The following is a 23,416-nucleotide window of genomic DNA, read 5'->3' as shown; positions in this document are numbered from 1 at the left end:
AATCGACGCAAATGCGTATATTGAAATCTAATATTTTTGTACATATACGGAACTCTGAGCCTGATATAATGATTTTGAAACTTAAAATAGCGTTAGCGTCTTATAAAAAGCCAAATAAAGGCTAAAAGATAGTAAAGGTTTTCACAGCTGCGCACCGTTAAACGAGCTGCTTGCAATTATGAACTCCACCTAACTAATACAAACATAAAACGCAGAAAACAACCAGCAGCAGCCGGCGTAACGTAAAGGTTGAAGGAGAAGCGAATACTCTAATTTAATAGCATTATTATCCTATCATAAGGTTGGATAGCCGGTAATGTTAGCAAATTAGCAGCAACAGCATCATGTCAGGATGTATGAAGTTACCTTCAAATCGAGGAGGGCTAACAATAAAAGTGTGTCATTCCTGTTGGTCAAAAAATCCAGAAATCCTAAATGTTGATACTATATTGTTATTATTATATTTTAAATATTTGTTATTGGAAGCTATGCAATACGGCTAGCTACCTGGTCACGCTTTCGAGGTGCCCGTGTTTCAGGTCGGGACGTTTAAGGAGACGGACACAGATGGACCAATCGCATTCATGGATTTGGGGTTGTCCAATAGAACGTTATAGTTTTGGTGGGTTCCTAACGACGTCGTGGTAGCACACAAATAAATTAATGAATAAATACGTTTTTCGCATTTTAGAACCATTTCGAGACTTAAACTTGGTCTGTCTGTGGCTTATAAAATTAACATTTATGCTTTCGACACAAAATGAGATTACTTTTAGGAAACGTGTGTGGTGTGTAATTTAAACCCTGAACTATGCTTGCTAGACCCAGTCTTGCCTTTAAATAGGCACAAAGTCTAGGCCATAATTTTTAGCTCATGGCCCACATACAGCTTACTAAATATATATACTATTTAAACGTTGATCATGAACAGAAAATACACCACATCACTAAGTACACATTGCTACTAACTAATGAGAACTGATTTAATTCTTCATGGCATTGATTCAACTAAGTTCTGAAAACATTTCTCAGAGATTTTGGTCCATAGCGTCACACAGTTGCTTCAGATTTACCAGCTACACATCCGTGATCTATTCACACCAAATCCCAAAAGTGCTCTATTGGATTGAGACCATTTGGGTACAGTGAACTCATTGTCCTTGTTCAAGAAACCAGTTTGATATTATTTGAGTTTTGTAGTAGCCATCACAAAATGGCTACACTGCAGTCATACAGGGATGGACATGGTCAGCATCATTACTCATACAATGCTCAGCTAAGGGGTTTACAGTGTGCCAAGATATTATCCCCATACACTATTAGAATACCAGCAGTTGCATGAACTGTTGATACAAGGCAGGAATGATCAGTGTTTTTATGATGTTTATGTCAAAGTCAGATCTGAATCACAAGACAACATTTTTTTGTTTCCAATCTCCTGCTGTTCAGTTTTGGTAAGCCTGATGTTCACCCTTTTTTAAATCAAGTCCAAAGTCAACTTGTCTACTAGAGGATTTAAGAGCACTTCCCATTGCTGCCAGGCTTCATGGAGATTTTGTTTTTCCAGCAGGACTTAGCACCCTCCCACTGACCCAAACCTACTGCCAAATATTTTGCTGCTCATGGTTTTACTGTGCTTTACTGGCCAGCCAACTCTCCCGACCTGATCCCCACAGATAATATGAGAGGCATAGTCAAGACGAAGATGAGAAACATCATAGAGATGAGCCTGTAGCCTCAACAGCTACAGGCCGGTGGCTCTGACATCCCACCTGATGAAGACCCTGGAGCGGCTGGTCCTGGCTTAGCTTCGGCGCCTTGTGAGCTCATCACTGGACCCACTTCAGTTTGCCTACCAGCCTGGCATTGGAGCGGATGATGCCGTCATTCATCTCCTACATCGCTCCCTCGCTCACCTGGAGACCGCTGGGAGCACTGTGAGAATCATGTTCTTTGATTTCTCCAGTGCCTTCAACACTATTCTTCCCTCGGTTCTGAAGGACAAGCTGGAGAACTCTGGAGTGGACCATCACCTCACTACCTGGATTTTGGACTACCTCACCGACCGACCGACCACAGTATGTGAGGACTCAGGGCTGTGTGTCGGACAGGGTCGTCTGCAGTACGGGGGCCCCACAGGGAACGGTTCTGGCTCTGTTCCTCTTCACCATCTACACTGCAGACTTCTCCCACAACTCCACCCAGTGCTTCCTGCAGAAGTTCTCTGATGACTCTGCTATAGTCGGCCTCATCACTGATGGGGACGACAAGGAGTACAGAGGACTGACTCAGGACTTTGTGGACTGGTGCCAGCTGAACTACCTCCAGATCAATGCCAGTAAAACCAAGGAGCTGGTGGTAGACTTCCGCAGGCACAAACATCCTCCACTGCAACCACTGAACATCCAAGGTATGGACATTGAGACTGTGGACAGCTACAGGTACCTTGGTGTTCATCTGAACAACAAACTGGACTGGACTCATAACTCAGACGCCCTCTACAGGAAAGGGCAGAGCAGGCTGTACCTGCTGCGGAGACTCAGGTCGTTTGGAGTGGAGGGCCCACTCCTGAAGACCTTCTATGACTCTGTGGTGGCCTCAGCCATCTTTTATGGTGTGGTCTGCTGGGGTGGCAGCATCTCTGCTGGGGACAGGAAGAGACTGAACAGGCTGATCCGAAGGGCCAGCTCTGTTCTAGGATGCCCTCTGGACCCAGTGGAGGTTGTGAGTGACAGGAGAATGGTGGCTAAGCTGTCATCCCTGCTGGACAACATCTCCCACCCCATGCATGAGACTGTGACAGCACTGAGCAGCTCCTTCAGTGGGAGACTGCGGCACCCACGGTGTGGGACGGAGAGATTTCGCAGGTCTTTCCTCCCCACTGCTGTCAGACTCCACAACAAAGACTTTAACTGATCATACACACACATCCACAAATGTGCAATAACACAAATGTGCAATAATCTTTCTGGCACCGTTGTATTTTTCACTCTGTTGTATATAGCATTTGTATTCTATTTTTATCCTATTGTATATTTTATTCTACTGTATATAGTATTCTATTTTTATTCTATTCTGTACAGTTGTGTACTGTATTTATTCTTATTTTATTTTATTCTAATTGTCCTTCATAACTTTTGCACTGTCCACTTCCTGCTGTGACAAAACAAATTTCCCACGTGTGGGACTAATAAAGGTCATCTTATCTTGTCATCTTATCTTATGTTGTGTATTCAGAGGTGCTCTTCTGCCTAGCTTCGTTGTAAGAAGTGGTTATTTGAGTTACTGTTGGCTTCCTATCATCTAGAAACTGGTCATAATGACATCTGGCATCAACAAGACATTTTCAATCAGAGAACACCCACTCACTGGACATTTTCTCTTTCTTGGACCATTTTCTTTCATGATCATTTGGGAAAATCAGCCGTTTCTGAAATACTCAGACCAGCCTGCCTGATTATTATAAAAGATTTGAATGTTTCCCAAGATAAGTCAAAAACTAAATTATAATATACTTTTGAAAGGTATCTTAATTTACACGTAATATTTAGTTGGGCATCTTGAGCTGATCAGCTGAAGCTCATGTTGCTTTGATAGGTGCCTTCAGCTCATCTCTATGATGTTTCTCATCTTCGTCTTGACTATGCCTCTCATATTATCTGTGGGGATCAGGTCGGGAGAGTTGGCTGGCCAGTAAAGCGCAGTAAAACCATGAGCAGCAAAATATTTGGCAGTAGGTTTGGGTCAGTGGGAGGGTGCTAAGTCCTGCTGGAAAAACAAAATCTCCATGAAGCCTGGCAGCAATGGGAAGTGCTCTTAAATCCTCTAGTAGACAAGTTGACTTTGGACTTGATTTAAAAAAGGGTGAACCAACTGCCACCAACACCAGCTGATAATGAGGATCCCCAGACCATCACCTTCAAACACCTTGGATCCATCCTTTCTCCAGAGTCATGGACCTTGATTTTCAGTCTTTAGAGATGCACTAGTGAATGTAAACAGGGTGTATTTTGTCATTTTTATGGGGGCTTTTACTTGTGAACATGATTACTGGTAAATACAGGCTGATGCTCTCTTTATAGATGTTTCTTTAATGTGCTCCATGTTTCATTGTGCTTCATCTTGTTTCTACTGTACATCAGGCAAGGATGTATGTGTCTTTGCTTTCTTTGGCTACTAAATGTGACCCTGATTCTAATCATGTTTACCACAGCTTCTTTTTTGTGAGATAAAGAAATCAGGGCCATCTTTACATTTATTCCCATGTACTTTTGCTTAAACCCCCCTAGAGGGCAGCAGAGGGTTTCTTCCCCCCCCCCTGAAATTTGATTGCAATAACTTTGGGAAACATTACCATGGAAACCTGTTTTCTTTCCAGAATGAATGACTGAGTCTGCAGTGTATCATCGTACATTTATTTCTTACGGTCAGTCTGTTCTTCTACACTTAAAGAACCTAAGGGACAATTTGGCCTCAGCCAGTTGAACTTCTCTTGTATCATTCTGAGAGAAGCCTCTTAAACTGGTGCTCTGTATTGATCTCTGTGTCTCTCTGGAGATGTTGGGCTGAATACAAGGGTCACAGCCCACTTGTTAACCTCCGTGCGCAATAACATTGCTGTGACCTCTGCTGTGATTTTATGGACAGCCTGTTGCTATGTGAATTAATGTGAAAGAACAAGGTTAAGGTGTACAAACCCACACAGATTGTTAAGAGGAAACACGCACATTCTGCTCTGACCACTAATCACCTAGCATGGGAGATCCAAAAAAACAACTCAAGAATGCTGGTTGGACAGACAGGTAAATATTTTCTTTACTTTTGGCTCACTCAAACTATGACATACCAGAGAAAATGTGAAAAACAATCCTCAAAACTTCCACAAGTCCACAGGGCAAAGCCAGGATTATTACTTTGTATTTTTAAAATGATTATAATATAACAGCACTGAATCACTCGTGGAAATAGTAGCATCTCAGTTTGCTGTCCATCATATTTAATCAGTTCAGCTTCAGCTCTGAGCCAGAGAGACCTCATCTCTCAAAATTCAGTGACGATGTCCACCTCGCCAGTGCTCTCGTGGCAAAAAGGGAGCAAATATCTGCAGCCAGGTTACTCAAATCTGCTGAAATCTGAAACTGAAACAAGTTTTAAAGATGTATTAAAAATTCCCCTCATTTTCGATTGCATGTTTGCACATGTGTGCACATGTTTTTAGGAATTTAGCAGTAGCTGCTACTACTATGCAAATACACTTGCAGATTGTCAGTGTCTAAACTAGTTCATGTTTGCACAGCACAAATACCTATAAAGTTACAGGAATACACAGTATAAAAGATGGACATAGCTGCTGCGATGTCACCTGATGGCTTCAGACAGTGCATTTCAAAATATTAGCATTTTTGCCAACATTTTTTTTCTAGACAGAACCTTATGAATGAAAGCTTCATTATTAAACTATTTGATGGTATAAATGAATAGGAGTGACAGATGGGTTTAAGGTGGAGGTGGGATTACATCAGGGAGCGACTCTGAGCCCCTTCTTGTTTGCAGTGATGATGGATAGGGTGACAGATGAGGTCAAGCAGGAGTCTCTGTGGAGTATGATGTTTCCAGACAACACTGTGATTTGTAGTAAGAGTAGGGAGCAGGTGGAAGAATGAAAGTCAGTAAGAGAGAATACATGGATGTGAATGAGAGGAAGACAGTAAAGAGGAGGAGGCAAGAGGTAGCGAAAGTGGAAGAGTTTTAATACCAGAGGTCAACCATTCAAATCAATGGACTGTGCAGAAGTAACATGAAGAAGAGAGTGCAGGGAGGGTGGAGACGAATGTCAGAAGTAGTTTTTCAACAGAAGTGAAAGGGATAAGAAATATTTGTCAGATGGTAGTGAGACCTGCTGTGATGGATGGTTTGGAGACAGTGGCAATGACAAAAAGACAGGAGGCTGAGCTGGAGATGCTAGTGCTAAGAAATGAACTAATAAAATAGAATTTCACTCACCAAAACTGAATCCTAGACTTGATTGTCTGACTGCGATTATCACAAAAAAAAATGACCCAAAAAGCTAAAAACAAAATCTAAGCTAAAAATCATCATAAATTCGTATTGTTGAGTGGATTGTCCTTCAAACGACCTCATGTAACCTCACCATACGTGGCAGAGATGAAAGAGACAGAGACATTAAAGGGAGAGGAGTACATTTTCACCAGCCTTCTTGGTTTTCCTCTGAGGTGTCTGATGGTCAGCAGAACTCCATTCAGATTCACTTCAGGCTGCCTCAGGCAGCATTAATATTCTCTGCCTTTCCCCAGCTTCACTCTCCTTTCTTTAAAATACAAAAGCGGATTTTCTCCATCTGCAGGAAGCTGCAACACAACCAACCTGTCTGACATGTTTTCATACATATTTTTCATTCATAAAATCACAGAAAAAGGGGATTTCGCATTTGCTGCTAGACTGTATGGATGCCTTCTCCTCAAGTAAACTTTGTTTTTAATAATTTACACAATTTTACTACACACATGCACACACACAGCCACATATATATTTCGAAATGCTGAAAACCTCTGTTTCATAAACCTAATACTCTTCACTGGCCTGCAGGGATCCAAAGTATCACATAAAATATGAGGAAAAGATCATGCTGCCATGGTTGTGGTTTTACCCCGAGTGGGACCACAATCCAAGCACCTCCAAGTCTGAGGCCAGCTGGAAAAGGCTGGCATTTAAGAACTTCAAGGTCTTGCGCACAAGTGTGGAAAGAGTGGAGCGAACAGAGCCTGAAAGCAAAGCTGTAGATTTACCGCTCCATCTACGTTCATACCTGTGGTTATGAGCTGTGGGTAGTGATGGAAATGAGCTTCATTCAAAAGGCAGCTGAACTCTCCCTTAGAGATTACGTGGAGAGCTCACACAATTGGGAGGGGCTCAGAGTACAGCCGCTGCTCATCCACATTGAAAGGAGCCAGTTGAGGTGGTTTGGGCAATTACTTTAAGCCTCCTGGGTTCCTCCTAACTGAGGTGTTGTGTGCATTTCTAAGTGGGAGGAGACCCAGACCCAGGAGATGGAGAATTACATTCCTTGGATGATTAGAGAAGAAGCTCTGGGCATCTATGCTTTGACTGCTGGTCCCACAAACCCTAAAGCCACAGGCACAGGTAATGGGTAATTTATCACATTATTTATGCTAACACAAGCTTTATTGTGCTTTAATAGAAGAGGGAGTTTGGACTGCACAAAATGTACCAATAGCATTCCCTACTTCTGTCAAGAGGAACAGGAAATGGGGAGAAACTGTGAATATAAATGGTTATTTTGACAAAAGCAACACTGCTACTAAAAATAAGACAGAGTGGATTACAGGCAGAAAGAACTAAAAGCTTAAATCCATGTTAACATATTTATTCACATGTATCATTAGCCAGAGGGCCTTGGATGTTTTGTGAGTAGCCTGGAACCTTAAAAGAAAAAAAGCCAGAATAAATGTGAATATGGAAGTTTTTCAAACAGAAAAGCAACAATGAATCTAGACAAGGCCGAGAAGTGCCACTCAGGGCCATCAATGATTTTTCTCAATTCCAGTATATATTTGATTAAGTGAAAAAAGCAGCACTGCCTGTTGTTGTCTGTCTCCAGAAGCACAGAAGTCAAAACTTTCCAATAGTTTTGTTGTTGTTGTGGCAGGGGGGATTAATGGAGCACTGTGCACCTGCAATACTGAATACAAAAGTCAGAACAGCTGTTAGTCGATGAACCTCTTGCTGCTGTGGACTTTGGAGACACTTTGCAGGTGCAAAGAAAGGAAAGAACAGTGTGTGGTTTAATTCACTGTCATCATTGAGCATATGTTTATGCATAGGCAAACATCTGAAGGTAAACAGTGTTAAGTGTCAGCATTTGCCCTTACTTAGCCTAATACTACGTTAATATTTTTGTCCATATTTCAGTAGTCTAAGTTAGAAATCAGACAGCTTGTGTGGTGGCTAGCAGTGCTTCCTAAAATAACAAATACAAGATTTATGATTGAAACAACACCAAAAGTGAGATGAAGTTTACTTGGCAGTTGCTGATTGATTCCTTTGATGAGTGGGACATGAGAGAGAGGAAGACAGAGCAGAGGAAATGAGCTCTTCAAAAGAGCTGCTGGAGAAGTGAAGAAGAAGACTGGACATCCTTTCAGCTTAAAAGGAGCTCTTATAACATAATAGAAGCAGAGACTTTGAGACTAGGGTTGGTATTTTTTTTAAATGAAAGAATGGGCAACATGCAATCAACATGCAGACTCTTATTTCTTCTAAGGGGCTCAACTCCTGCTGCAGAAGAAATTATGGCAGTCAAATTATAGCTCATTCGGTTTCTACTCACAGAAATGCTTCACACAGCAAAGAGACTTTCATATTAACTTGAACATGTAATTGTATTGTGCAATATTAAAAGAATAGGAAGGAGACCAAAAGCACCACCTGGGGAATTGCACGACAGAAAAGCAATGCTTAATTACTCTACAAATTGATAGTAAGGTGCACAGACTCATTACTGTTGAGCCAGAGAGGTGAAATTAAATTAACTCTACTTTTTCATTCACTTTTCATTTTCTAAAATTTGCTAAAAACAATCAAATGACAGGGCTGGAGCTGCTAAGGAGCACAAAAAAATCTTAGTGAATAGTCAAAAAAATCTCAATAGTTAAAATAAGAAGCCCAACAAAAGTATGAAACTTGGTGGAGAGCACTTATGAAGGGCCAAGAGTCTGGTCAGCAGCCCCCTGGCAACCTCCATGTATTTTTCTTGACCAATTGGCGAGTAGTTCCTGGTGCTTGCTGGCTGCAAAGAGAGCGATGTGGTCACTTGTAGTTTAGATGGAAGATACGACTTGTCTACAAGCACTCACTCACCTACTGCTTAGATTGGCTGAAACATAAAAAAGTGCAAAGCAACTCTGGATAACATCTTTCGCACAAACCACAAGAGATGATGGCAGGCTGCTAATGGCCAGTTGCAAGGATGTTTTTGTTGCAGTATCCTTGACCAATGTCACCTAGGAACAGTAAACAACCTTCTGCAACCAGTAGGGGAATATATATTTTTCCTCTTCTAACCGGTGCTTAACAGAGGTCATTGTCTAGTCGCTAGGCCTGTGTAAAGAGGGCTTTAGCAGCAGATTTCATAGCATCTGCTAGCAACCTCCAGCAGCCACTTGGAAATGGTTAAGGATTTTTTCCTAGCTACCAGTGGATACCGGTGGTCAGCAACCAGTCTCTACATCTTTGTGACTGGTGCCTTAGCTGAAGAGTGAGCTTCAGTGCAATCCTCCCTGCAGACAAAATGTTGTCTTCTGTGTTGCCTTCACCAGCTTGCATAATAGCTGTGCTAGATTTTCTGCATACATGAGTCTGCTAGGGTCCACTTGGATGCTAGTGAAGTAAATGTTATCATCACATGATAATGTGAGTATCTGTGTGGCTGTCTGTGGATAGGGACACACAACGTGTGTATGTGTGCCCTTTTGGTGGATTGCAAAGAAGTCTTAATAGAAATACCAGTTTTCCACATCTGCAGTGGAGTATGTTGGCTATGGAAAGCAGGATTCATGCACCCAATGTTTCCTCCTATACTTTCAGGCTATATCTTCTCGAAGAGGGGAAGAGCAAGACAAAAGGATCGACTCAAATAAAAAACCCCGTCTGACAGCGAATGTTTTGGGAGTGAAGTAGCAGAGTAATCCACAAACACCAGTGTCACTTGCATAGGCTAAGTTATAGATTCTGTGTGAATTTAATACAAATAAAAAGAGAACAATTACAGTTGTAATGGCATGGCTCTGTTTTGTTTGATTTCTAAAATAGCTAAAAAGGTTTGGCCTTTATGGTTCCTAAGATGAAAATTTATATCAGTCTGGAACATACCATCTGTGAAAATATATTTGACTTTAATCTTAAATGGCTCTTGAGAAGATTTGGCAGTGTTGGTGCAGTGTTATTGCTTTACAGCAAGAAGGTCCTGGGTCAAAATCTACTGGCTTGGGTCCTTCTGTGTGGGGTTTGGATTTTGCATGTACTCCAGGTTCCTCTCATAATGCGAACACTGTGGGTTAGGTTAATTGGCAATTCTAAATTGTCCGTGAGCGCAAGTGGTTGTCTGTCTCTCTGTGTTATCCCTGCAATAAACTGGCAACCTATTTCGGGTCTTCCCCTGCCTCTCTACCCATGATAGCTGGGATAGACTCGAGCCCACCTGTGACCCTGAATTTAATAAGCGGAAGAAAATGGATGGCTGGATCACTCCAGAGCAGGTCATGTGTATGGCATAGTGATCTAACCAGGTTAAGCCCCCCGACATTGAAAATCTGTCTTTTGGTGTGTGCTCCATATTAATAAAACGTATTTTTCGTAAGCCTTCTCAGCCAGTTTTGAATCCTGAATCTGGTTGTTTTTCTGTAGTGAAGCGTAACACCCACAAGATTGCACCGAATTAAAGTACCAAACAAAAGATGAATCAGTGCAATTAAGCAGAGACTGACAACCTTGGTTTGAAGTATTAAAACACCATCTCTGCAGAGCGAGATTGTGCTTTACCGCTTTCAAAAAAAGGGGGAAAAAGACTCATTTCAGCTGAAAAGGCCAAAGAGAAAATAATGTTGTTTGGGTGACACACTGGAGAGTAATGCATCTGTGGGAAGACTGAAGTATTGAAATAAACGCATCATCAGGAGGGTTTAATGGATAGGTTCAAATATTAAAAACTCACCTGATTAAAAGCTAGTTCATCTATGTCACCTGTAGGTTTTGAGTGTACTTAACTCCAAGAGGGTGGAAATACTGAACGTAGTATCTTTTATGTTAGTTATTCCATTTACAGCAGCTGCTGGAATCATCTCTCCTATTAAGAAGAGTGCTATATGAGTCAAAATGCTGTATGGGCTGAGCCACATGGTCTTTGTGGGTAAAAACTATATACATATTTTTTTTAAATCACCTTTCAATCTACAGTAATCGTGAAATGAACGCTCATTACAGATATTTCAGTCGTGCACATTTTAATATTGTATTGAGCGCGTTGATTCCAAAGCCTTTTGTTGTTTCAAGGTTCAAATATGAAAGAATGAAAGTCTGAAGAATTTTTATGAAGTGATTAGTCATCGGCTTTGACATGACTGCAATCACTGGAATGAGGATAGACAAGGCTGAGTCCTTGCTTCTTCACGATGAACACAAAGAGTAACTTCTCTAGTTTCTCTCTTATTTCTTATTACTCATGGCACAGATTGTGCAATGTGCTGGAAACACCATTGGTCTATATTGACATGATAACATCACACATTTGGTGCAAATTTGTTAGCTGCACATGATAGGTTATCCTGTTGGAAACAGCTGTCAGTAGATGGGTAGACTGTGGTTATAAGGGTGTGGTTAGCAAAAATATTGCTGTTTAAATGATGCTCAGTTGGTACTAAAGTGTGCAAGAAAATAACCCAATTAAACCATCACCACCAACCAATGATACCTGGGAGGATGGACAGATGCACTTCTGTTCCGACAATCTAAATGTTGCAGCAGAATCATCAGAGCTACGTTTTTCCAATCTTCTACTGTCTGATTTTGGAGAGCCTGAAACTATGAGTACAATTAATATTCCTGTTCTTTGCTGACAGGAGTGGCATTTGGGGAGATCTTCTGCTGCAATTCATCTGCTTCAAGGTTTGCATTGTGTATCCAGAAACGCTTTCCTGCATACCTTAGTTGTAGCAAGTGTTTATTTGAGTTACTGATGCCTTCCTGTCAGCTGTCTAACCATTCTCCTCTGACCTCAACAAGGCATTTTCATCCAGAGAATTTATTTCTAGTGCTGCCAATAGCCAGTCTAACTCAATGGCCATAAAATACATTATATATTTATATATATACTTTTTAAAATTATCCAGTTCAAAACTTCTATATGTACAAAAACCTTTACAGCTAAAAACGTAAGTTGGAGCAATGACACTGCAAGATTAAAAACATATTAGCAAAGCTAGAAGACACTAATGTATTAACTTATATAAAATAATGCAATCAGAGAGATACCTCCTGATGATATTCAGTATGGGTACTTGCCCTCTGGTTTCATAATTGTGGTGATTTGCAGCAGAACTCATGGCCAGATGTTATTATTTGAATTTTTATTGTAGCCAATAGATTATAGAACCAACCAGGCCTACAAGCAGAATGAGTCAGATTCTTCACTTACTTAACTCAACCTGAGAGAGAGGAGCTTGAGCTGTCTGTTTTGCTTTGTATTGCTTTGAAGGCTTCAGGGCAACAAATCAAAGTGTGCCTAAAAGAGGCTTGAGCAGTGTGCTGGAAAACAGTGAATTATCTGGGTGTAAAATGTAGACAAGTGGAAACTGAGCTTCTGACAATGACTGCTGCTCTGCCAAAGTGGCTGGTGGGGTAAATACCGACTGAGCAAAGCTAAGGATTTTTCAGCATCTGGGTCGTTGAGGATTTGGAACAAAATAAGGCAGACCTAATTTTCTGCTGATTGCACAGGGTATTGATTTGTTGTTCAAATAGCAAGACTCTTTATTTAATTCCACGTAGAGGAATTTCAGTACTGCTATTCAGTATGACATGGTAGTCTATGATATGATGTTGTGGAGAGGAAAATGTGGTGTAAACATGTATATATTTCAAGCTCAGGGGGAAGCTGTGGATCTAAACTGCTGCAGTCCTCATCTGTGCAAAAATGCATTTAAAACAGTACCCATCAGTGTTATCCATCTTACTTCAGCAGTAATTTTGCAGGACTGAAAAATAAGATCAGAAAACACCTGCAGTACCTGGAATGGCCACTTGAGGTTAAGTCCGAAAATGGATCAGCCCAAATTAAAGAGCTAAATTTTACAGCAGAAATAAACATATTTACCGCCTGCAATACAAGTTTTTGAACTCTGTAGCCAATTTTCTCCACATAACAACTCTAAGAAGGGTAAACTTTCAACTCACCAATTTACATTTTATTTTATTTACACTCGACTGTTAAGGGGAGCAGCATATAGCCATTTATAAGCTTGATTCAATTCTTTTAAAACCAAAGTATACCTCGTAATTGAATACATGAAAGTTTAAAAACGACCTTTAGCAGGAATAACTGTAACTAAGAGTAACTGTTTTCTGTATGACTTTATCAGTCTCACATTGTTGTGGAGAAAATTTGGCACAATTTTATTTACAGTGTCATTTCAGCTCATCGAGTTTTGTGGGCTTTCATCAAAACATAACTCTCTTAAAGTCTCACCACAGTATTTCAGTCAGGCTGAGGTCTGGACTTTTGACTGGATTCTTTTGTTTTTCAGAGATAAGATGTATAAAGCACTTAGAAAAGCACCCTGCGTCTGACAAGAGGCTCTAGGGATTTTTGCAGTTTCTCTGAGCACTGCACTGTCTGATTTTGATGTCAATTTGCTGGGATGTCCACTTCTGACATTGTGTTAACACATATCTGTATACTCCAGACCACCAACTGCCAAAACATCTGCATTTATAGAGGTACTCACACTGATGCTCAGGTAATCAAGTGCATTTAATTAGCAGCATCTTACCCAGTGAAAGCAGTAATGGTGTAGTTATTGTAGTTATCTTGGTCAAGTCACTGAGGCTACTAATGTCCAGCCTAATCACTATGGCACATCCCAACCCCAAATTCATCTTGAATCAAATCCCAAACCAAACCATTTACAAATTTAAAATTCAGGCATCATTCAGCAGTCCCATTATACTTTTTCTTCCTGTGCAAAAACACTTTTAAAGCAGTCAGAAGCATTACTCATCTCCACATGATTTTAGCTCAGCTGCAACTGAGGTGTCACTAAAATGCTTTGTTTTGTTTTTTTCTTTTTAGCATTTGAACACACAGTGGAACACAAAAAAGAAAGAAAAGAAAGAAAAAAGAAGAAGATTGCAGAAAAAACAGAAGAAAACATTCCTCTTGTACAAATATGGACCGCATACTGTGCACGAAGTCGTGTTCTGTTTCCCTTTATCAGGCTAGATTCAACAATGCGTTCCACTTGTAAAGTGCAAAATATAAAACTGGATTTACAATGCAATTTGTTTTCTGGAAAGACAATCTTTTAAATTCTTAACAGCCTACCACAGTCTTCTTTGAATATATGGTAAAAATAGTCCCCTGTTTTTGTTGCATCTTCAACAAACTACTTCAGATCTTGTTCAAAACAAGTTATATCCTCTAGTTATAAACAAGTCAAATAATATGATAAAAGTTTTTGTGCGTTATACTTATTTATTTATATTTATTTATCTATTTTTAAGATGAAAAAATTCATCTGTTAATTCATCTGATTTATCTTCAGATGAAATTAATAAAAAATAAATTAAATATTTCTTTGCATATATTTGTTTCCATTTTTGTCATATTTGCTACATCTTGGATTTTTTTTTTTTTATAATTTACTCCTTAAAATTTGCAGTTTATTTAGCTTTTTCCTCCCACAGTCCAAAGACATGCAGTTAGTGGGATCAGGTGATTTTAAACTGCTCATATGTGGGAATGGTTGTCGGTCTCGCTGTGCAAGCCCTGAAAGCGAAGCACCCCAATGAGGTGATATGGTACTATAAGGTCATTAAGATAAGATGGGGCCTGGTTATTCAAGACCTTGTATGTGAAGAGCAGGATTTTAAATTCAATTGTGGATTTAACAGGAAGCCAGTGAAGAAAAGCCAGTATAGCAGAAATTTGCTCGCTCTTTCTAGTTCTTGACAGAACTCTTCCTGCAGCATTTTGGATCAACTGATAGCTTAACTCTACTTAATTCTTTCTCAGGACTGCATAGAGTTGTGTAAAAATTTTGTTTTCCACAATAATGCTCAATTTACAGGCACTTATCCACATGCTGCTATAGCTTCATAACTGTAGTTATAATAAGAGCTTACAAAACTGACCTAGGGTTTTCTGGAGGAGCAAAGTCTCATTGAGTCTTCCACTAGTTCCTTTCCTTTGACTTTATGCAAATTAGTGCTGCTTGTTTATCTAAAGCATATCTTTATCTTAAATAATGGCTCTAATGTACTTCAAGCAAACGAGCTAGTGAAAAAGCAAAGAGCTGTAATGTGATGCCTGAGTCATTAAAATCTAGTCCACCAATTTAGTATGACACAGACTTTTTAAGTGTGGTAATTTCTATCACACTGCAGCTCTTTGCTTTTTAACTCTCTTTCAGATTTTAATGGATCCACAACATCTGAGTAAGAGGCTATAAAGTCTGAGCTAACGGCTCAGCTTACAAGTTATCTCTGGCCTGTTTACGATGTGAAACGGGGCACTGGGATCATTTTAAATGGCAATGAGGTACTAATTATAGACATGGGGATTAAATGAATAATTCACATTAGTATTCTTATTATTTACGGTTAAAACTAGGTAAATACTTATGTCCATAGGAGAATTCTAGCAAAAAGTAATTGATATTCTTTCTGGTGACAGTGTAGCTTATTATGTTCAAAGTCACTGGTCTGTAAAATACAAAGTGATTATCAGGCTATGACAAAAACCAACAAAAGTTCCTTCCTTGATGGAAAAAAAAAAAAACCTGATAATGCTGCTTTCTTCAGAAGCATGTTCCTCATTAGTTTGCATTTACCATCTCAGCCACTGTGGAGGACAGAGACTGCACATACATAGAAACAGATAATTATTAAAGGCAGCCTGCACAGAATGAAGCACATTTTTCATTTGGTAAAATATGATACATTTCATTGTAGTGCTGGGAAGAGGAAATAAATTTCATTGAAAAATAGGGATCGAGGAGTTTATTTTGATGTACTCAGCTTAAGTACTGAGGCGTAGGTTGTTGCTGTGATTATGTGTGATTAGAAGTATTCAGAAAAATTCAGCCAGAGTTAATGTATGAGTTTTTCCCCCTGTCCATTTTACTAGAAAAACAAAATATGCAGGATTCAATTATCTTATTGGGGTTACTGAGGCAGCAGCAGGTACAAAGGTACTGCAGGGGCAGCTGTGGTTTGTTACTGTCTCATCCAGTCCATAGGTCAAAGTATTATAGGCCAAGATACTGAACCCCTCCGATTTACCCTTTGTGTATCATTGGAGGTGTGATAGTGAACTCCCTGCTTTTACACAATGAAAAATATGTTTGAACCACCAGGGGAAGGAAGCTTGTACTGGAAAAGGTTTCGAATAAAAAAACAAAACAAACAAAAATAAAAACATCTGAAAACATATGGATGTTAAAAAAAAGAATGTTCAAAGGAAAAAATTTAAAAAGTTGCAGTCAAAATGAAGCAAAAATACCCAAAACAAAGAGATATGTTATTACCTTTAAAGAAATGAAGAAGTAACCATTTTTTGATCTGACTCCGCAAAGATTTTGATTGAGATCATGATTTGGGCTAAAATATGTTCTTTTAATTTTAAAAGACCCATATTTCTAAAGGAAACAGCAATCTCTATTGCTCTCAAATTTTGCCTCATATGGGACAATTTCACCTTCTAAAAGGCCAAAATGGATTAAATAATGCACAAATCATTCATAAGTAAGCAAATAAGCCAGCAGATTACCATCTACCTGCAACAACAACCGTTCCACCATTTTGGATATGTGACCATGTTGGATTAAGTGAATAATGCCCCAGTCACACAGGCCTGGAACCCAGTCAGCAACCACCAGTTATGAGGTGGAAAATAAATGATCTGATGAGTTGTGAGTGGAGCTGGAGCTGTGAAAAGTCCATGTCACACAGGCCAATAGACTGTCCAGTGACCCCTTGGTAACCACCCGTTGCCAGGGAAAAATGGACATTTCCCAAGTAGTTGCCAAAAACCTCATTGTGATTACTTTGTTCACTTGCATATTGGTTGTAGTTTGAATGGAATTGACGGAATTGCGTCTCCAAGCTGTAGTTTATTGGGAAAGCCTGATACAAACTGGAACAGTTGCACCTTTTCAAACATATTGGCAGTAGAGCTTTTACTTTGAAGGGGAACTTTGAATCACACTTTTTGAAGTTTTAATACCACTTGGCTAGCAGTTAGCAAGTATTTGCAGATAACTGTGAAAGAATAAAGCAATGTACTAGCAACAAACGCAAAGCAGCTTCTTTGCAACTGATTCCACCCGACAAACCTAAAGGATGGATACACATTTCTCTCTAGCAGCTTGTGGTTGAACCATGTCCAAAGAACTCATGGCAAACAATTCTGAGCATTGTGCTCATGATGACACATGAGAAGCATCAATATTGGATATAGAGCAGGAAAAGCATTTAAGCAGCACTCCCTCGTTTAGCATCATCATCATCACAGAAACAAGCATGTGCAATCACAGTATGCAACAGCAATACCAAACCAAACTTTGGTCAACACACAACCAAAAACTCTGATCTCCACCTCCCTGGCTTCAGCATCAAATCCAGTGTCATGATGGATGTTTATCAGGTGTTCACGCTGCCATAGCTATCATATCATAAACAGCTGAATAAGCGGTCAGGACTGGTAGTAGAGATAGAGTTGTCACTGTACATAGCTTTATGGATGTGATAGATTAGATTCCTGCCACTGTGACCTGGACACAGATGAAACAGCATTTTCAACAAGTCTAAGAAATTGTGTGCACAGTGCATAAAGAATTATGGCTGTCAGTGCCAATAATAACTTATAATTATCTACTGGCTGTATCTGTTGAAGCAATAACAGACAAAGGTCATTAAATGGGTTGAAAACATTTGACCCGGAAAGCTTTTTGTTAAAAAGGTAAAACAGGCTCACAATTATCCCTTGAGAGATTACATTAATTGAAAATGCACATTATGTTCAGTTACTGGTTTCCTTTTTATTTCATGTGAAATTTGAAGGGTACTTGACTGTATTAATTTTAAAAATGAGTGCATTTCCCAGCTGAATGTACGGAACAGATGAGATTCTCTTCTAGGAGGCAGCATGTGCCACAAAAACCAGCATAATTACATATCCTTCATTCACCGTGACTTGTAAATTAATCTCTGCACTTTGTATCAGGAATTTGATATTTCATATTATTTATTCATCCATAAATCGACAGTCTTTAACCCTGTCTATCTCAGTAGCTGAGATCTTTGACCAGAATTCCTTAAAAGAGTCAAATTCAAAAAGATTCCTTGATTTGTCGTTGCCTGAGATTTGTTTGCTCATGTTCTCCCCTTACTGTAACAGATCACTGATTGCAAAACCAATTGCATGAAGCCACATCTGAACAAAGCAGGCAGATAAGTAATTTCAAGGAGCTTTGATGCAGTCCTGGTTGCCTGGGAGAGAAACTAAGAAGGTGTCAGCCTTAATTGTAACACCTCCACAAATATGCCCGATTCCTGGGCAACTGACAGACGTATTACACTTCACTTTTGTCTGAACACATGAGCATTAGTTTTGTGTACAAGAACCCATACTGCGTCACTCCCTTAAACTCCCATTCATCTGCAGAAACACACTGCAGATGGCTGATGCTATATCAAAAGCAGAAGCTTTGATAGGTTAATTAAGAGAAACCACTTAGCTCTAAATGCAAGCTAAGAAGGAGCTGAGATAAACAGTGACAAACAGGCTCGACCGATGGGCAAAGAAAGGACTGCATGATGTCTTTAATCACCACTTCAGGTTTTTTCTCTATATTCTGATATGAGTAGAGTAATCTGAGCTTTTTCCATCATTTCTTGGTCAAATTTAGACAGAAAACAACTAGATGGAAATTATGTTTTTGTGTAACTCAGCACCAATTAGTAGATATATGTATCTGCATCCACACAAATCGTTTAGGCTGCATAAAATTCATGGCTAAAACAAGATTATTTTTATACTGCTTCCTCACTAATACACAAAACATTTAACGGTTCATGTTTTATTTTATTTATTTATTTATTTAGAAAGAGGGGCAATACATATTAATGGAGATTTTAACAAATGTAAATATGCCAGATTATAGCCTTGTGTCTGAAAGAAAAAAACAAAACATTTAACGGTTCATGTTTTGTGTCTGAAAGAAAAAAATGTATCAATCCCAATATATGGGCTTTTTTTAATCACCACATATAAAAATCCTATATTGCTGGAGCTCCATAAAAAATGCAATTAAAGGTATGGAATGAAGTCATTTTACAGGGAAATGCTGATCATCAATTAAAAAAAAAATCCAAATATATTGTTTTGAGTATTTATGCACAGATATTTGTGTCTGTAAAAACGATAACAGATGAAAAGCTGAACTTATGACATCCATGTGGCGCGTGAAGAGACTGCAACTGTCCTTAAAACTATAAATGTCATATTTCACATTACATTTCCAACTCACAGCATTTTTGAACTTCACTGATCTGACAAACACTACAGTGCCTTTCATGCATAGACCGAGGCTCAGAGACTGCATTTATAGTAAGAGCTATCAATGCATTTGAATAGTACATGCAGTGCCTCTGATACAACTGCTGGTATGTATAGTTACAACTCATCATTCCAGACTTCCACAATTAAATCAAATAACTTTAATCTGAAAATAATTGTTAAAACTTGTAATTTTCATTTTAAAATAATTTGCTCTGCATGTATATTACGCCCTGCTTTCTTCTTAAATTGTACATTTTAATTTTCTTTTATCACATCTTTTAATTGGAAAACGAGTTTTATTTTATTATTTTAACATGTGGAGATATTTCTAACTAAATCTTGTTGGACTACAATGACAATACAGGAATTTTAATTCAATTAGCGACATTAGTGCACTACATTGTACATTATTAATATATCTACCTCTCCACGAGTTATTCTTCTAGTACCACACAGTAGCAACACCACAAATCATGTAACTTAACTAGTAACTAAATAAACTGAGCTCTCAGGGTTGATGGCAGAGAAGTCATGAAATTGAAACTCCCATGGGTTGTTGAGACTCGTTACCCCGGCAACAAAGAAATCAGATCTTTAGAAAGGTGGAAACACCAACAGGTTTTAACCTAAACCTTACCGTATAGTTTCTGGTGTCTAAATCTCACCAAATAATGAATGAAAATAAACTGTAGTGTAAAAGTGGGTAATACCAAAAAAAGTGTTACAAAGATCTGTTCTATGTGGGGCTTTGAAGACTGTGTTCTTTATTGTTATTGGCAAAAGGATACCACCACCAAGCCCTCCCGCATTGTACAAGGACTTCTAAACTTCATTTCATATCTAAGGACACAAATCAATAGGTACAAAACCAGAATCCCTAAACAAAATAAACAGATAAATTAATTTGTTCCTGTGTAAAAAACGCCAACTTACATTTATTGATTTGTGTTTCTGGACACCAATACTCTCATTTTTTTTTTTTTTTGGCCGCCTGTCCCGTTTGGTTTCTTTTGCCATCAGAATTATTGTCTAAAGGCCAAGAAAGTTGCCCAACAGATTTGCTTTACCAAGTGGACCATAAATACATATATATATCAATCACCTGGATCACCTGTTCAGAGAAAGAAAAAGAGAGAAAACAAGCAAAAAAGAGAGCAATATAATAAACAACATCATCGCAATAATCTATGCGTATATAAGAGTAAATACTAAATATTGAATATTATTGTGCAGCACGTATGATTGACAGCGCACAGTGTGCTTTGAGGTAGCAGCCAAAAAGGGTGTAGTTTGTGTTTGTGAGCACCCGTGTGTACATCTGTGAGCATGAGTGCGCTTGTATTTAAAAGGTTCCTTCATTTAACAATCTGCTAGAGGGTGGGGGAGCCATAGGGCCCGTCCTCCAGGGCATGAAGCAGGTATGGAGGAGAGCCAGGCTCCAGACATCCAGAGACCCCCAGAACGCAAGAGACCAAGGAAGACCAACAGAGGGGCAACTCGGTTTTTTTATGTTAAACTGAGAACCATCACGGAAATGGTGATTTTTATGCATTAGCTTCCATCTGTAGCGAGCTATTCTTGCATTTAAGTCTCTTACTAAGGCGCAAGCTTCACTTTTGACTTGCACACATTCAAAGTGTAACATTGCGTAATTTATCTTGAATTTTCAACAAACTTTTTCACTTCTTGCTGTCCTGCAAATCATTTCATTCTGCACTCCAAGGATCATGTGAAAAATACCGAGTCAGTGTCTGCTATAAAGTAAAAAATAATCTTACCTTAAGATTAGGAGCTCTCCATAACAAGCTGCTTATCTGTACCTCGGGGTTGAAGCATTAAAGCTTATTAAGATAACACACCTTAACTGAAGTATATTGTGTGTAATGCAGGTGCTAGTTTTTTGCAAAGAGAAATAACTGAAACAATTGCAAAATGAGATCTTTTTGGTTTTGTTACACAGAATTTTAATAATTTTTTTGTTTTAAACTGTTATCATAATTCTGATTGAGTCTACTATGAAGTAAATGACACGGCAGTAAAAATGAGCAGCTCTTTCTGTAGGTTATCATCCTCTTATGTCTATTTTTCATTTTAGTCTTGCGAGTAATATGGTGCCATTGTGACTTGATGGCTATATTTGTCCCTACTTTAACTGTTCCATCTGTTTGTGCCACAAATATTACATTTGATAATGTAATATTTGTGGCTTGTGGCAGGAACAGAAATCACTAAATAAAATGAGTTAAATATTTCACACATTGATGTGAGACTGTGCTGGATTTGACCAGGAAACACAAGTCATGCGTTTAAAATTCAAACACATTTTCACAGCACTCCATTAATCCTGCGCCCTCGCACAAATCTGAGCACTCAAAACATAAAATTAATGAATGAATGGTAAAATCAAGTGAATAACAGCCAGGAGGATCAAGAGCATTAAAAGGTCATCAAAAAACGGCTGATCATTTTGTCCGTATGCTTTCTCCCTCACTCTTTCAATGACCAAATCTTTACTTGCAAATCGAGTTCAGCCCCTGCTTGAATGGAGAAAAATAGTGTTAGAAACCACAAAAACCAAACAATGTCTTTTATGTTATTTTTCTTATTTGGGCATAACATTTTAAACTCAGGGAGCAGAAAATAACACTCAAAGCTCCTGCTTGTTTCTTAAGTGTCATGGGGAAGAGCAGCAGAAAGCTACATCAAGTAGTACCTCTGTCACAGAAAACCGAAGTTGCAATTACAACACAATTATCAAAGTTAAAAAAAGAGGTAGTTGTAGAAGTAGTACTCTTGTTTGAGCCTGGACTCCTGGTAATCAATGACTCCTATAGGCTGGCTGAGAAGGTGGAGCATTAATCAAATGTTTTGTGAGTGGAGTCCTGGATAAAGAAAATCTTTTCATAGCACAGTACTTAATTAGTGTGTCAAATGTCCAAACCTTGCTCTTGAAGGATGCACAGCTGTTGTTGATTTCATTTGCAATCTGACAATTTTAACGTTGCTTTGATTTTTCCTATAACTTGAAAGCTTGATTAACTGATGTTAACCAGTTTGGGTTTCTGTAAGTAGCAAAGTTAATGTAAAAAAAAAGAAAGAAAAAAAGGAAATGCTCATCTATCATGTTTCTGTAAGACATGGAACAAATTATACTGCAAATATCCAGTAATTTATGATACATAGTTGTTGAGAATGGGAAAAGAAAAGAAGTGTTTAAGTTTTAAATTTGACTTCCCTGTAGTCAGGAACATTGAAAGAAACAGTAAAATTGCTAAAATTGATCCAGTGGATAAAACTCTGTGGTAAAATAATTGTTTCCTGACCTGGAAATTACGTCAATTTTCTGAAAATGTGGCTATTTTGAGAATCCATGCAGTGAAATGGGATATTTTTTCTTTTTATGAATGACCATAGAGCAGCAAAAACACACTGGTGCTTGCATCCACTTTTGAAAGACTTCTGCAAAGTTCTGCTGATATTTGTTGTGCATGTGTCAGATACATGAGAGACATGAAAACTGTAAAGCATGAATCTAAAGTGTGAAACCATTTTCATATTTGTCATGAACTAACTCCAGTAATCATCAGGTTTCATCAACAGTAAAGATCTAAAGGATAGGTGACTACATGTATGAAGATATTTGAACCTGTACCTCTCCAACAAGTCTCTTTTTTTTATTGCCTCCCACTCAGTAAAGTCAGTAACAAAGCTTCACCCCACCTCCATATAACTGAAGGACAGCTTAACAGAGCTGACACGTCTGAGAAATGTCTGCAACCAAAACAAAACTTTACAGAGCACCTGGTAAAAATGTCACTGAGGCATTTTTCTCATGTATATGATGTACCACCATGTTCTTACAAGTTTAGGGTTAACAGTTTTGTTTTCCTGACATTTACAAGTAGAAAGGTTAAGAGCATCCATTAGCTCTACTGAATCTCCACTACTATCATTATTGCCCATTTAAGACACTTTAAATATGATAGCACGTTTGGGTCTTTCTACAGTATGGATTTACTTCTCTTGTTAAAGTATATCAGATTT

At 38.8% G+C, this 23,416-nt stretch overlaps 1 protein-coding gene across 5 annotated transcripts in view; it reads right to left on the bottom strand.

The window, feature by feature from the left end:
* drosha (drosha ribonuclease III) overlaps positions 1-546 on the bottom strand; it is a 143,242-nt gene extending 142,696 nt beyond the window's left edge. For 3 of the 5 annotated variants that reach the window (XM_063483681.1, XM_063483682.1, XM_063483683.1), the window contains exon 1: positions 367-499. The gene's annotated coding sequence lies outside the window, so the exon portion shown is untranslated. The other 2 variants (XM_063483679.1, XM_063483680.1) reach the window with 2 other exon arrangements.
* Positions 547-23,416: the final 22,870 nt, after the last annotated feature.

This window comes from Pelmatolapia mariae, linkage group LG9 (genome assembly GCF_036321145.2).
Source record: "Pelmatolapia mariae isolate MD_Pm_ZW linkage group LG9, Pm_UMD_F_2, whole genome shotgun sequence".
In the NCBI taxonomy this organism is placed as follows: domain Eukaryota; kingdom Metazoa; phylum Chordata; class Actinopteri; order Cichliformes; family Cichlidae; genus Pelmatolapia; species Pelmatolapia mariae.
This window is presented reverse-complemented; position numbering and strand designations above follow the sequence as displayed.